Genomic DNA, 14,226 nt, shown 5'->3' with positions numbered 1-14,226 from the left:
CAATGGCGTGTCAGTCGGATTTTCAACTAGTGATGGACTTGGAAAGAGTTTTTTATATCCAGGAGGGAGCCGTAGCGGTGAAATCGGACAGTCGTCCAATACTCTTTTAGCTTCATCTAGGAAGGGACAATGGTGGACGGCATGATCGCCTTCACACAGTTTACAAGGAAATTTACTTTTCCTTTTCTGTCCAGATACTTCGCTTCCACTAGTTGACGGTATACTTTCAACATGATCATCAGAGGTTGTTGACACTGGATTGTGCAAATGAGGACACCAGTCCCTTAAGATCCAGGGGATGCAAGGAAAACCTCGATGGTAGTGGTCTCCTTTGCAAATGACAGATGGATATTTAGGCTTTGACAATGCAGTGTGTGGATTTTCGCAAGACGATGCATGATTTCCCCTTTTCACCTTTGGCTCCTTCTTCTTCTTCTCTTTCTTCTTCTTAGTTACTTGGTTTTGGGCCTTATCGGCTTTATCAAGAGAAGAGGAAGGAGGAGAGGGAGAATCAGATGAAGTAGAAGGTTGGGGGGTAACTTTAGTATCATCTAGTTACTGACTTGATTGCTCAGGAATCACGGTGTTCTGAACGACAGAGGACAAGAAAAGCCATACGGGCAGGCCAATTGTCAATCCTAGAAGCAACAATGTGGCCATATGGGGTGCGCCAACATCTCCCCAAGAGGAGAAAGGACTAGGTTTCCCCTAAGGGGAAATCCTTGGTTGGTGGACTTCATTTTTCTCAACCTAAGACCAACATAGGAAAGGTGATATTTATTCCGATTAAAATAAATTTTAGCCGCTTTGACACAACTTGTTTTTTCAATTTATAAGATTCGAGAAAAAACAAAAGATGACTCTAGTCGCCTTCGATTTTTAATGAGCTTGAAGTGACAAGTGCTCAGATGGACCTTTTCCTTTAAGGAGTTTGAAAAGGAATGAAAGAGACTATGGAAATCTAGACAGAGGGATTACCAAACCAATCGCAAAACTGCAAAATACTTTTCACGGTACGGTAGTCAATCTTCCCGAATTCTGTGTTCAGTGCATTGCGATCGATAGGGCGGCAAAGACGGCTTCCTATGGATAAAGGATATAGCCTATTGTGGTCTCCCAGTATATACTCGACGGTACGTGGGAGCACAAGTCCGTACTGGCACTTGTCATTTCAAAGTGGAGGAATCACCCAACCAACAATTAAAACAAAAGTTACCAGGCTTTATGACACCGGAATACGTCTCTAGCCTAGACTTCTAAATGTTGTGCGTTAGGTTCCAAAGTGTTTTTAGATTCATTAAATCTATTTTACAGTTGATCTTGCTTAAGAAATTTGCCTTTTAGGTTCACCGCGTGATGTAGATTTACAATTCCTAAAATGCAATCTAAGATGACAAACAATTGTTTAATCTTCTTTTTGCAATGAAAATCCTAGCTACTAAAGAAAGAGAGATGATATTCTTTCAACATAGAGAAGATAGCACACACTATATGCATTGTCCTAAATCAAACCAACAAGTAGTCTAAATGCAAATGCACATGCATGTATCAGCCTTCTTAATGTGTAAATGATAAAAAGAAAGGTAAGCGCAAATTTGAATTATTTCTCAAAGCGACATTACTAACAAGCTTCTTTTCAAGACAAAATGAAGACAATGACGACACTTTGCGATTTAGAATTGAAAACTTGCTTTCAACACTTGAAAAACTACTAATTCAAATCAAATACAAGAGTAACAGTGTAATCGACTATCAACAACAATCTTATTCTCTTCTATGACTGAAAACGACACTTGCGACACTTCGAAATCAAGAAACGACAGTTCAATTACACTACTTCTTTGTAAAAGAGAACTAAAAATGGCTGACAATACATAAAAACATTTACAGTTCTTTGCACAATGGAGGCGGAATAATGGCAAGGAAGGCAGTTTCCAATAGAGGTCTACTGACGACATACAAGAAAACTCATGAATAGAGTTGAAGAAAGGGAAGAAAAACCAAAGTCTGGAGGCAAAATTAGCCTTTTCTGATCAGCGCACCTGTTACACAGGGATTCTAGTATGCATCCCACCTATAGCACACGGGAAGTGCGATGCATACTGATATCCTTGAAGAGATGGTGCGATGGTACAGTGCGAGACTTTTGATCCAGTTCTTGATCATAGTTTGCAGCACAATTCAGGGATTTAGGTCGAGCAAGTGATAATCAGTAAACAAATCACAGGGGTAGATCTAAGGAGGTTACTAGAGCCACCACAAGGGCAATTAGAGAGTTTGTAAGTTGATTGTTTAGTTCATAAACAAAACCCGGAGATAGATGGAAGCAACATTGATCTACTTTGCACTTGCATAACAAATGCAGTTCGAAGGCTAGCTGGCTTGACTTCAGGTTCCTTTTGTAAGTTTATAAATCAAACAAATATAGGCAAACAAACAATATATTCGCTCCCCAGTGGAGTCACCATTTTCTTATCGGGAAATCTAGTGTCCACTCAGAGCTGCTAGTCCCACTAAGACTGGTAGCTATCTTAGAAACAAACAAGTTAAAACTACTTTCGTTTTCCTTTATGAGAAGTAGATAAGAGAAGAATGAAGGAGACCAACGTCGGTCTTGTGCTTGGTTCCTCGCTCGATTCCTCTCCCTTCTAACAAATCTTTGCCACTTGCTTCCTTGTCTACCCAGCTTCAAAGAGCACCTCTGGAATCAAAGCAGCATAACACTATCCAAGAACAGAGATCTACGATCGTAAACAATATAGGTCCAGATATATATTGACCATACAAATGCATATATCATCAATCATACAAGAATGTGGACGAAAACTTGAATAACTTTATTAATATCAAGAATAGCAAAGAGGATTACAACCAATTGTTCTAACCCAGAATCATCCTCCCAGCAAGAAAGCCCTTCTTCACCTCATGAAAAGCTTAGATCACCCAACACTATGATGTTGCACCAAGAAACCAACAACACCTCCTTACAAGATACAAAATTCCAGCCTCTGGATCTCTGGGATGAGGGATCCATATATAGATGATTGCAGGGAGGTGAGTCAGCTTCTGAAATTTGATTAGTGTCCTCTCTCTGATAGTTCTTGATTCCACTTGGAGATTGATGATCTCTTACTCATCCCTGGGAGAATTCAGAGAGGCAAGTGTCACAGGAGAAGTTTTTGGAAGATTCCATGATCCTCCACCTCACAAATTGACTCTGCCATTTGTCCACTCTCACCCATCGCACCCCATAGAAGGGATTTTCAGTATGCATCGCACCTCCTGTGTGCATTTAGCTGGGATGCATTGCATTTTGACCATGGAGCAGGTGAGATGGTCTAGTTTTGACCAATTCTGAGTAGTTTTTCATGGAGAACTTCTGGGAGATGATGTAATCAGCTGACCTTGTTCTGTTAGGGTGTGAAGTAACACTTTTAGGGACTTAGGAGCCCTTGGTTTATGGACATATATGATTGGGGTTGCAGTGCCCAAAAATGTCTATAACAACTCACTAGAGACATTGTTGAAATACATAGGTTGTCTTCATAGTTGTTTGAGGCATACCATACTTATGTTTAATCCAACTAGCTCAGATGATGTATCGGTCCAAGCAACTCATCGAGAATTTAGAGGCACAAATGTAACCCATGGTGTTGGGAAATCATCCAAACCTATTGAAAGCAAGAATAATGACAAGAAGAAACTTAAATGGAAGGAGAAGAAAAAAACCACTGTGAAGAAAGATAAACCTTCATGCACTCATTGTTAGAAGGATGGCCACGATGAGGCACATTGCTGGTCATTGCATCTGGAATTGAAGCCTAAGAAGTTTGTGTGTAAAGAGAGGAAGAATGTTGCTACTATTCAAAAGGACTTAGGATTAGATTCAAGTGACGAGAAAACGGTTATAGCTACATGTATAAAAGGTAAAGATTCTAAACCATATACTAGTACTTCACATTCTGTTGATAGTGATAATGATGAGAGGAAAATAAATAAGTTATCTCACATTAGATTCATTTCCAAGCATACTAAAATTGATACTTTATTTGATAGTGGGTCACAAGTTAATTTTCTTTCTGAAGCAATTGTAAAGATGTTGGCTCTAGAAACAAAACCTCATAAAAAGCTAAATCCATTAGGTTGGTGTGTGATAAAACTAAGCTACAAGTTACGAAACAATGTAAACCTCGTTTTGCTATTGGGTCAAAGTTTGTAGATGAGGTTGAGTTAGACATAGTCCCATTGGACATATGTGGAATTGTATTAGGAAGTCCATACTTGTACTATATAAATGCTATCTTCTATCAAACTAAAAATAAGTATCAACTCACTAAGGATGGAATTGAATATGTTGTAAGGGCTCATAAACTCAAAGATAACTTCTCTCTCATAAATTCAGGAAAATAATTGTAAATTTAAGTAAACAATTTTTACTTATGACTGTAAAAGAAAAGTTTATTGATAAATCTAATGCTTTCCAAGGCTATAACCCTAAACAGAAAGCAAATCTAGTTAAAGTTGTTTTCGATTATGATATTCTATTTCAAGAGCCTAAAGGGCTTCCACCCAAGCGAGAGATAGAACATGAGATTTATTTGTAGCAAGATGCTCCACTACCTAACATTGGAATGTATAGGTTATCAACTCTAGAGAATGTAGAGATAAATAAGTAGGTACAGGAGTTGCTCGATGAAGGGTTTATTTGGCCAAGCACATCACTATGCAGATCACCTATTGTGTTAGTGCAAAATAAAGACGGTTCGTGGAGAATGTGCATTGATTTTAGAGCATTAAATAAAATTAGAATAAAGAATCGTTATCCTCTTCCTCGTATTGATGATTTGTTAGATCAGTTAAAAGATGTAGTTTACTTCTCTAAATTGGACTTGCAAAGTGGATACCATCAGATCAGAGTTGCAGAACAAGATGTATGGAAGACTACTTTTAAAACAAAGCAAGGACTCTATGAATGGATGGTTATTCCTTTCGGCTTAACTAATGCTCCAACTACTTTCATGTGAGACATGAATGATGTATTTAGACCACTCATTGATGATTTTGTAATAGTCTATTTAGATCATATTCTTGTTTTCAGTAGAACATGGGATGAACATGTAAAGCATGTAAAGCAGGTTTTATATGTTTTGAAAAGAGAAAATCTCTATGTAAAACTGTCAAATTTTGAATTTGGAAGAACATATTTGAATTATTTGGGTTATATTGTAGGGGGTGGTGAATTGAAGATAGATCCCTCTAAGGTCGAAGTCATTATAAAATGGCCTAAGCCCAATACTGCTATAGAAATGAGAAGTTTCTTAGGGGCAACACAATATTGGAAAAAGTTTATTGCTAACTTTTTGTTAATTACAACTCCTTTACATGCTTTGAAAAGTGTGAAATAGGTGTTTCAGTGGGGAGGAAAACAACAGAAAGCCTTCGACATATTAAAATAAAGGATCAATACAGTGCCAATACTAGCACTGCCAGATCTTCAACATCCTTCTGAGATCAAGATAGATGCAAGTGAATATGCCATGGGGGCAGTGTTGATGCAGCACAGAAAGCCTACATGCTTTCATTCTGAGTCATTCACATCAGTAGTAATTAACTATCCTACATATGATAAAGAATTGTATGCATTAGTTTAGAGTGTTAAAAAGTGGAAACATTACATAATGGGTAAAGAAACAATCATACACACACATCATCAACCAGTACAATACTTACACTCACAAACTAAATTGCAACAATCAAGACACTATCAGTGGATGGGGTTTCTACAACAATTTCATCTTGTTATCAGATATAAGAAGGGCATACATAATAAGGTTGTAGACATGTTATCAACACCAATTTTAAATGCATCCACAATACTTAAGCATAATTCAGTAATTCATGAAAGTTACATTGAACGATATGCTCAAGACAAAGATTTCAAGGATGTATATGCAACTTTAAGTCATGGCAAGTAGGTAGAAGAATTGGATTATTTCATAAAGGACAAACTCTTATATCATTTGGGAAAGTTATGCATTCCACAAACTGAAAGAGTTATTATAATTTGAGAAGCACATACTTCTCTCGTATCAGGTCATTTTGGTGTAAGTAAAATAGTTACACAATTACAAAGATTTTTCTATTGGCCACGAATGAATGAGGCAGTTTCTAGATATACCAAAGGATGTACTATGTGTGCTACAAGCAAGCCCAGTAATAGAAAATTAGGCTTGTATACTCCACTTCCAATACCTTCTCATCCTTGGGAAAGTGTTCCCATGGATTTTGTTGGGGGATTGACAAAGTCTAGAAAATGATTATTTGTATGTAGTTGTGGATAGGTTCAGTAAGATGTGTATTTTGACACCATGTAATAAACAGGTCACAGCTGAACTAACTGCAAATTTTTTCTTTCAAAATGTATGGGTTCATTTTGGATTACCCACTTCTATTGTATCCGATCGAGATTCTTGATTTGTCAAGAAATTTTGGTCAATTCTATGGGAGTTAATGGACACAAAGTTAAAGAAAAGAACGCCATTTCATCCGAAAATAGATGGTCAGAGAGAAGTGGTCAACAAGAAATTGATACAGTTGCTTTGAGGATATTGTAGCAAGCATCTCAAACTTTGGGATGAGCATTTGTGTTATGTGCATCATGCTTACAATAACGCAAAACATTATTCTACTCAGAGGTCTCCTTTTGAGACTTGTTTTGGTTTTATACCAAAGTCTCCCTTGGATCTTGTCTTTGGTAAAGACATAGTAGTTTATGGACACAATGATGTGGACAAAGCAACCAATTTCATTGAACAAATCTAGGAAATTCACTAGAAAGTACAAGAACAACTTGAAAGAAGCCAAGAAAAGTAGAAGGCACGGCATGACAAGCATCGAGTTGATCATAGTTTTCAAGTTGGTGATCAAGTCTGGTTGTACATCAACAAAGAAAGACTATAAGGGGAAGGTGAGAAGTTGAAACCAATTAGATATGGTCCTTTCAAAATACTTGAAAAAATTGGTGAAAATGCTTTCGGCCTACATCTACCAGCTTATATGCAGATCTATTCCATCGTAAATGTTGAAAACTTGTGATTGTATGAGCCTTCATTGATTCAAGATCCTGAAGAGAAGGGTCAATTACTTGCCATTGAAGATATTTTTCCCGAGTATCTCAATGCGCTAGAGGAGGATACAATTCTCGACAAGAGTATAAGGACTTCGTGATGAGGAAATGTTGAGTATATTTGAGTGGGAATGAAAGGTACAAATATAAGAAAATCATGATGGATAGAGATTGGAAAAGTGAAGGAACTTTATCCTCACTTACTAGATAGCTAAAGCCAACTTTTGGCAGTCTAAAAGCTTCTAGTGGGGAGGAGTGATCCAAAATGGCTCCAATTTTGCCTCCAGATCAAAGTATTAAAATGCAGGTGAAAGTAGGATCATGTCAAAGTGCTCGTCGATATGATTCCAATGGTGTGAACAGTGCGTAAATCCAAGTCTGGATGAAGAAGCTAAAGCTAGTCAAAGATTTTGGGAAAATTAGGGCAAAAGTTAAAGGTCAACAGCCAATGGTCAATGATAAACGGTCAACTAGGTCAATGCCTACGTCAGCAAGGACACGTGTCAACCCAGGAATGAGCCACTACATCAACAAGGACATGTGTCAACCCGGGAATGGGCAATAGGTCCTGGATGATGTCAGCAAAGGCGGTGGCGTGGCAGATTGTGATTGGTTGGTATGGGCCAATTCGGTATTGACATGTGGCAGCTCGGATTTTGCCCAATGTGGCCTCATTTCCAAAATTTTTAGGATCATGGAGGATTGAACCCCTGACCTCCGGGAATGACTGAGTTTTTTCCGAAGTACCGCACCGGACTGGATATGTTGTATCTTGTTAATGGAGATGATAATGTTGTATTTATGGTGTGCGGGCTTGTTGCTGGAAGAAAAGGGTCCATGGTGGGGGTCAACCCCACAACCACCGGACCCTTTAATTTGTTTCAAATTATTATCCCACAGTCACCACAAGACAGAGCTATATATGGTATATAATACCATATGTTCAATGTATAAACCAACAGAGTGGAAATATATATGGCCTAACCATAGTTTATGTGTGTCAATCCATATCAAAATGTCGGAGTTTCGAGTGGGGGTTTCTATCCGTTGACCTCCAACCTCATATACCAATGCCTTCATACCTTCGAGCTAACCAACATAACATGTGTTCAGGCTTGAAACAGAGCCGAACGAATTTTTATTAAACTGTTGCAGGTGCAGAACCAGTCAAACCACAAGCGCATAGACCAAGGCAATTTCTGTCAGCGAAAAGTGGTTTTCTAGAAGGCAAAGGTGGTTTTTCACATTCCAAGGGGTCTGGAGGTCATAGTGAACACATATGGGCATGTTTATACTTGTTTGACTAGAAATTTAGAGTTCAACACAGTGATAAGGTCTATTTTCTCATTTGAGTCTCTGTTTTTGAGCTCATACCTGTAAAATCATTTTGAAGACAAAATAAAGCAGTCAGCACTCAAAGCTAAAGAACCAGGAGACCTAGCCAAGAAGTCTAGTGAACTCCTTTATTAAATTTTGCTATGTTGATGTGATTGAATATGTTTCAATTTTCTTATGTGTTTATTTTATTTGCAATCTTTTTGATCCATTACACTAAATAACATAAACAACTTCACATAAAGTCTGTAATACCTTTTTCGTTAATGGATCACATAATCCCACTTCAAAACACTCTCAAAACCTATCAGCTTTTTCAAAACTATAGACTTTAGTTAATTCAATACCAATGCATTGCACTACAATCAATCATAAATTTTCTTTATGTAAAAATCTGAAATTGATGGGAAAATTGTTTCCATGTATCTATTTTTTAAATTTCACCACCATGTAAGCTTTCGATATTCCATTGTCATAGATTGAAAATGAATATGAGTGCTTATAATATACTCAATTACATAGATGAAACAAAGAATGATTGATGATATTTTATTAAGAATGAGTACCTAAATATACCTCTTAAATAATCTAATTAATCACATATTTATATCTTTTAACATTGTCAAAGAGTGAGAATGTAGTTTGATCTTTGAATCTGGGAGAGATGAGAATATAATTCGATCTTTGAATCTAAACGAGATTATAACAATAGAGGTTTGAAGAAGGAGATAGAGTTTTAAGTGCATTGATAACTTACATAACCATGGCTTTCTTTTTAAATCCTGCCTATCCACTGAAAGTGTATGAGTAGCTCGTTAAATATTGTTCAAATTTAATTCTATTTGTCAAAAAAGTTTTTCCCCAAAATACATTTTGAATGTTCTATCTAGCTAGTGGTGCTTAAGGTTCAAATAACTGAAATGGGTCTTCACTTAATGAGCCTATAACATTGCATAATTTATAATGGGATATTAAGTAATATCACTAATTTTACGAGCCTATAACATTGCATAATTTATAATGGGATATTAAGTAATATCACTAATTTTACTAGATATTAACAAACACTTGCGAAAATCTTTTGTTGAATCTTTGTAATTGTAAAATAAAAATTACTTAATTTTACTAAATATCTTTTATTTTTACTATTTACTTTTTTTATTCTCTCCAATCTAAAAACATTTACTTTGTATTCTCTGAATATGTATAATATATTAAATCATATTTTCACAATTTTAAAAACTGATTTATAAATAAATATAATAAAATATTAATCAACAAAATGAAACCCTCCATTTCAAAATTAAAACTCACTAAAATTTCTATTCCATAATAAAATATAAAGTTGATTTCCTTCTTAATGACACTGTAATTTTTAAAAAATACATCCAAAATTATGGAGTTGTCTATAATGCGACCTTTTGGAGATTCCGGTGACGGAATCCGGCGGAAGAAATTGAGGTTAAATCTTGATTTGTTGCAGTTAAAATGGTTTTTTAACTGCATATTTGGATTCAGCACCCTGGAAAACCCCTGGGACGCTTTCATTGTGCAGAAACTAGCTATCAAACTTGCGATTCCAATAAATTCCTGCCGGATTTCGACCGGAAAAACCCGCCGGAAAGACTTTCAAAAAGTCGCGTTATAGACAACTGCCAAAATTATTAATCCGCAAATACGTCCAAAATTATTAATCCGTCTGTTTTATTAGATAATAAAATTATAATATATTTCAAAGAAAAGTGTTTTAACATATAAATTTCATAAAATTATTATTATTATTATTATTATTTAATCATTTCCACTTTATGTATGTGCAGAGAGATTGGCCTTTTTAAAATTTCAATATTTTGTAATGTGAATTTATTTTATTACTATTTTTTTTTTTTTTTGAGTTAAGACTTCTGTGATCCATAATATTATTAACAGCATCCTTCGGAAAAAATCACATAAGATATATTTTTATTGACATGTTTCGAACTAGCGAGTGTGGTTCATCTTCAAGATAAGATGACAAACCAAATCCACGCAATGAAATAAATAGGTGTAGAGAGTTGTTAACTAGCCGTTAGCGAGTAAGAGCTAGTTTGACTAAGGGCAGAGAAAAGATTTGAAAAAAGGGTTGAGGTAAATAAATAATTTAAGATTTTTATTATCTTTATGAAAATATTAAAAGCAGTTATAATAATTAATTCTTTGTTTTTGGTCAAGTAAGAATGGATCCTTCTATTAACCGAATTAGTACATTACATATGTTACAGGGTAAACCAAAATCCCTTTCGTTTACCAAAATTTGATCCTCAGGCCTGTGGGTTATGGCCCACAAAACCTATCGGAACCATTATTGGCTTTAAACCTCTAAAACTTGCAACCATTCACTCTATCAGAATAAATGGATTACACAGGAAATACATAGAAACCTGACCTGTAACACTTAAGGTCAGACTTCAAATATTTTACACCCGCAACCATAAATATCGGCGGGTCCACACTTCCGGTCCATCGCCTTCCCATTGCGCTCTCCGAACACCAATCTTCGATCGGCTTGATCTCTGCCGTCCATCTCTTTCAGCGATCCAATGGCTATCGATGTATCGCTTAATCGCATATTGATTTATCGCAATTCCAACTCCTTCTCCTTCCTACCGATCAAACAACATGCAGGATGGAACCTCCACTGTTGATCAACACTTCATGGATCCCACGGTCCACGATGATCTCGGATGGATAAGTAGCATGAGCATTAATTGCCCGAAAAGTTGTTTCCTCTCTCCTCCTCACTGCTACGTGTCGCTTGAAGAGTGGAATTAGAGGCCTTCATCGAAATACCAATTACCACTTAGACCTTGCCCGAAATACCACTTATGGTATGAGAAACCACTTCCCTCGTGAATTAACTTTCGTGCTCTTCTGCCATGCGAAGACCATCAATCTACCCCATCCGACGGTTCTCATTCCTTTCTGCATATGCCATTGATATTCTACTTATCGATGGATTTACGCTTAAACCCGAGTTTCTCTGCCATACTCCATTTAACACACAGACACTCATAAATAACAATATTTCATTAATTAAAGGATCATGATTGATCCTTACAGTGATCGATGGTCAATGAAACCTGCAACACTAGAACATTCAAATGCTTTATAAGAAATACGCTATCTATACAGTCACACACAGGTGCATAATTCAAAACTAAAACACAAACTTTTGAGAATCGGTCCTCACGCCACTACATCCTTGATCTTGCTCCGCTGATCTCAACAAACTGCTCAAATCCAATGGAATACTAATGCCAATACAATCTGCGGACTGCTGCCAAACAACAAGCAAATAGTTTAGGCTTCCCTATCCTCCCGCCTATCTCCTGTGCCTCTTCGATCCATCCTATCAATCCATCGATCCTTATCTTTGGCAACCTAACAAAGACAATCCTCTAACCGTTTGCCTAGGGGTAACAACTCCCAAACATGCTGAGTGTCCCTTTCCTTATTAATCACTCCTTCATTCACCAAACGATCAACTAACATGTTAGCTTTTCTTTTCACATGGACAAAGCTTACAGATTTTAAGGTTTTCAGGTGGGTATAAATAGGGTGAAAGACCTACGATAGCCTTCAGTGTTTTGACACTTTATCCAGTGATGTACCACCTCAGATTTTCTTGGCTGCTCTAATAATCAATTCCAAATCTACTTCAATGATGAAATTGTGTGAATTTGAATCCAGCAAGATTTCTAAGCATTGCTCTAAGGCCATGAGTTCTTCCATGTTATTAGTGGCCTACCCAAGTGGCCATGAGAGATCTCCTTTATTTGACCCTGTTCATCTCTTATAACACCCCCAAAACCAACTAACCCTGGGTTGCCCTTAGATGCTCTATCTATATTGATCTTTAAGAAGTCATGTGGAGGAGGCTTCCAAAAATTTATATCTACATTTTTTTGGTGCACACCTTTGCTTTTGCCTTGTGGGCCTATAGACTGGAGACCCAAATGCAGTAGAATACACGCATCTTGGGGTAGAGGAGGGTCCTTAGAAAGTTTCCTTAACAAGTTGTTCACTGTGTCTTTCAGCTGCCTTAAAATTTGGTCAATTATTTGTTGGGGCTTGCTTGCTTTCTTCTTGAAGATCCGATTATTGTGTTCTTTCCAAACATCCCAGATAACAAAGCTTGGAAACAAAGTCCAGGCTTTATTAATGATTTCATTCCCTGAGAAGTTTTTCCTCTAATTCTTCAAATTGTTGTAGATGTTGAGTCTATCCCTATCAGTGTGCCTAAAGATTGAATCCACCCATTCCCACACGGTAGAGGTGAAAGGGCAGAGGTTTAGAAGGTGATCCATTGTCTCCTCTTGTGAGCTACAAAGGTAACATTTGGAAGGTCCAGTGAAGCCTTCTTTCAGTATGTTCTCCCAAGTTAAAATTTTCCTTTGATGAACTAGCCAAATAAATAACTTTATTTTCATCCAGCAGGGGCTCTACCAAAGATTCTTCCAAACTTGATCAGGGTTTAGGTAGTTAAATCTTGTTACTACCTGTTTAGCTTCTTTGAGGTTAATGTTTCCTTCGGCGTTCTTTCCCTATCTTAGTTGATCAGGCAAGGAGGAGACCAGAATCCTCCTATGCTCTAGATCTTGAGCAAGAGAGTCTACCTAGGCCTTCAAAGGGCTCTCTTCACTGTGGCCTAGATCCTTCCAAATTCTCCATTTTCCATTGTTCCTTACCTGGTCCGAGAAATCATTTACCATAAGTAGACCTTTGTTGTCTGTGTAATTTTTGAGAGCTGCTAATTCCTCCTTGTACAAGTTGGGTTCGTATTGCTAGTTATCCTCCAAAAATCGTGCTAGATTCCCAGCTCAAATCTCTGAGAAACTATGTTGCTAAACAATGCCTTTATTTTCCCAGGCAAGTTTCCAAATGTGGGAGCCCTTAATATGCCCAGACATTCTAATGTGATCCTTCTCCTGCGAATTCTTGGCATATTTTTGTTTCCAAAGCTTAGCCCAGGGAGTTGTTGATTCCTTGATCCACTCCACCAAAGTTTAGCTCCCGAAACTCTGCCGAACGTTTCAGGATCATGAAGCTGCAAGCCACCATGGCTCTTGGGTTTGTAGATCTTGTCCCAGGCTACTAAAGCCCATTTATTTTTCTCTTCTCATCTGCCCCATAGAAAATCCCTTTATATGCTCTTGATCTATTGCTTAATACCTTTAGGAGTAGGAAGAGGTGAGAACATGAACATGGGAATTTCCTATAGGAAAACCTGTGTGAGCACAAGGTACCCTACCAAAATTAAGGACCTGGATGTCCATTTTCTGTTCTTGTCTTGAAGTTTATTTATTATTGGCTCCCACACTTCCTTGCTTAGAGGTTTATCTGTGAGAGGTATGCCCAGATACTTGGAAGGTATCTGGTCCCTTTGAAACCCAAGAATTTTGGTGATATTTCTCTAAATAGCAATGTCAGTGTTAAAGAAAAAAACTTTTGATTTGTTGAGGCTTACCTCTGTGCCAGCGGCCATAGCAAAGTCATTCAAAATATAATTGATCATTCTCGCCTCCCTGACTGTGGGTATGCCCTGCAGCATTGTGTCATCCACAAATTGTTGATGAGTGTTTGCCACTGCATCCAAGGTGAGTTTGATACCCTGGATTCTTCCTTCAGCATTTGTCATTTTAATCGCTCTGCCTAGCCCTTACATCATGAGAAAAAAGAGGAAGGGTGAGAGCAGATCCCCTTGTCTAAGACCTCTGGACGGTGTG

This window comes from Pinus tabuliformis, chromosome 2_2 (assembly GCF_031772625.1).
Source record: "Pinus tabuliformis cultivar Carrire ecotype Pingquan chromosome 2_2, CPIR1, whole genome shotgun sequence".
Taxonomy (NCBI): Eukaryota; Viridiplantae; Streptophyta; class Pinopsida; order Pinales; family Pinaceae; genus Pinus; species Pinus tabuliformis.
The sequence above is the reverse complement of the archived record's forward strand: the minus strand, read 5'-3'. Positions refer to the sequence as shown.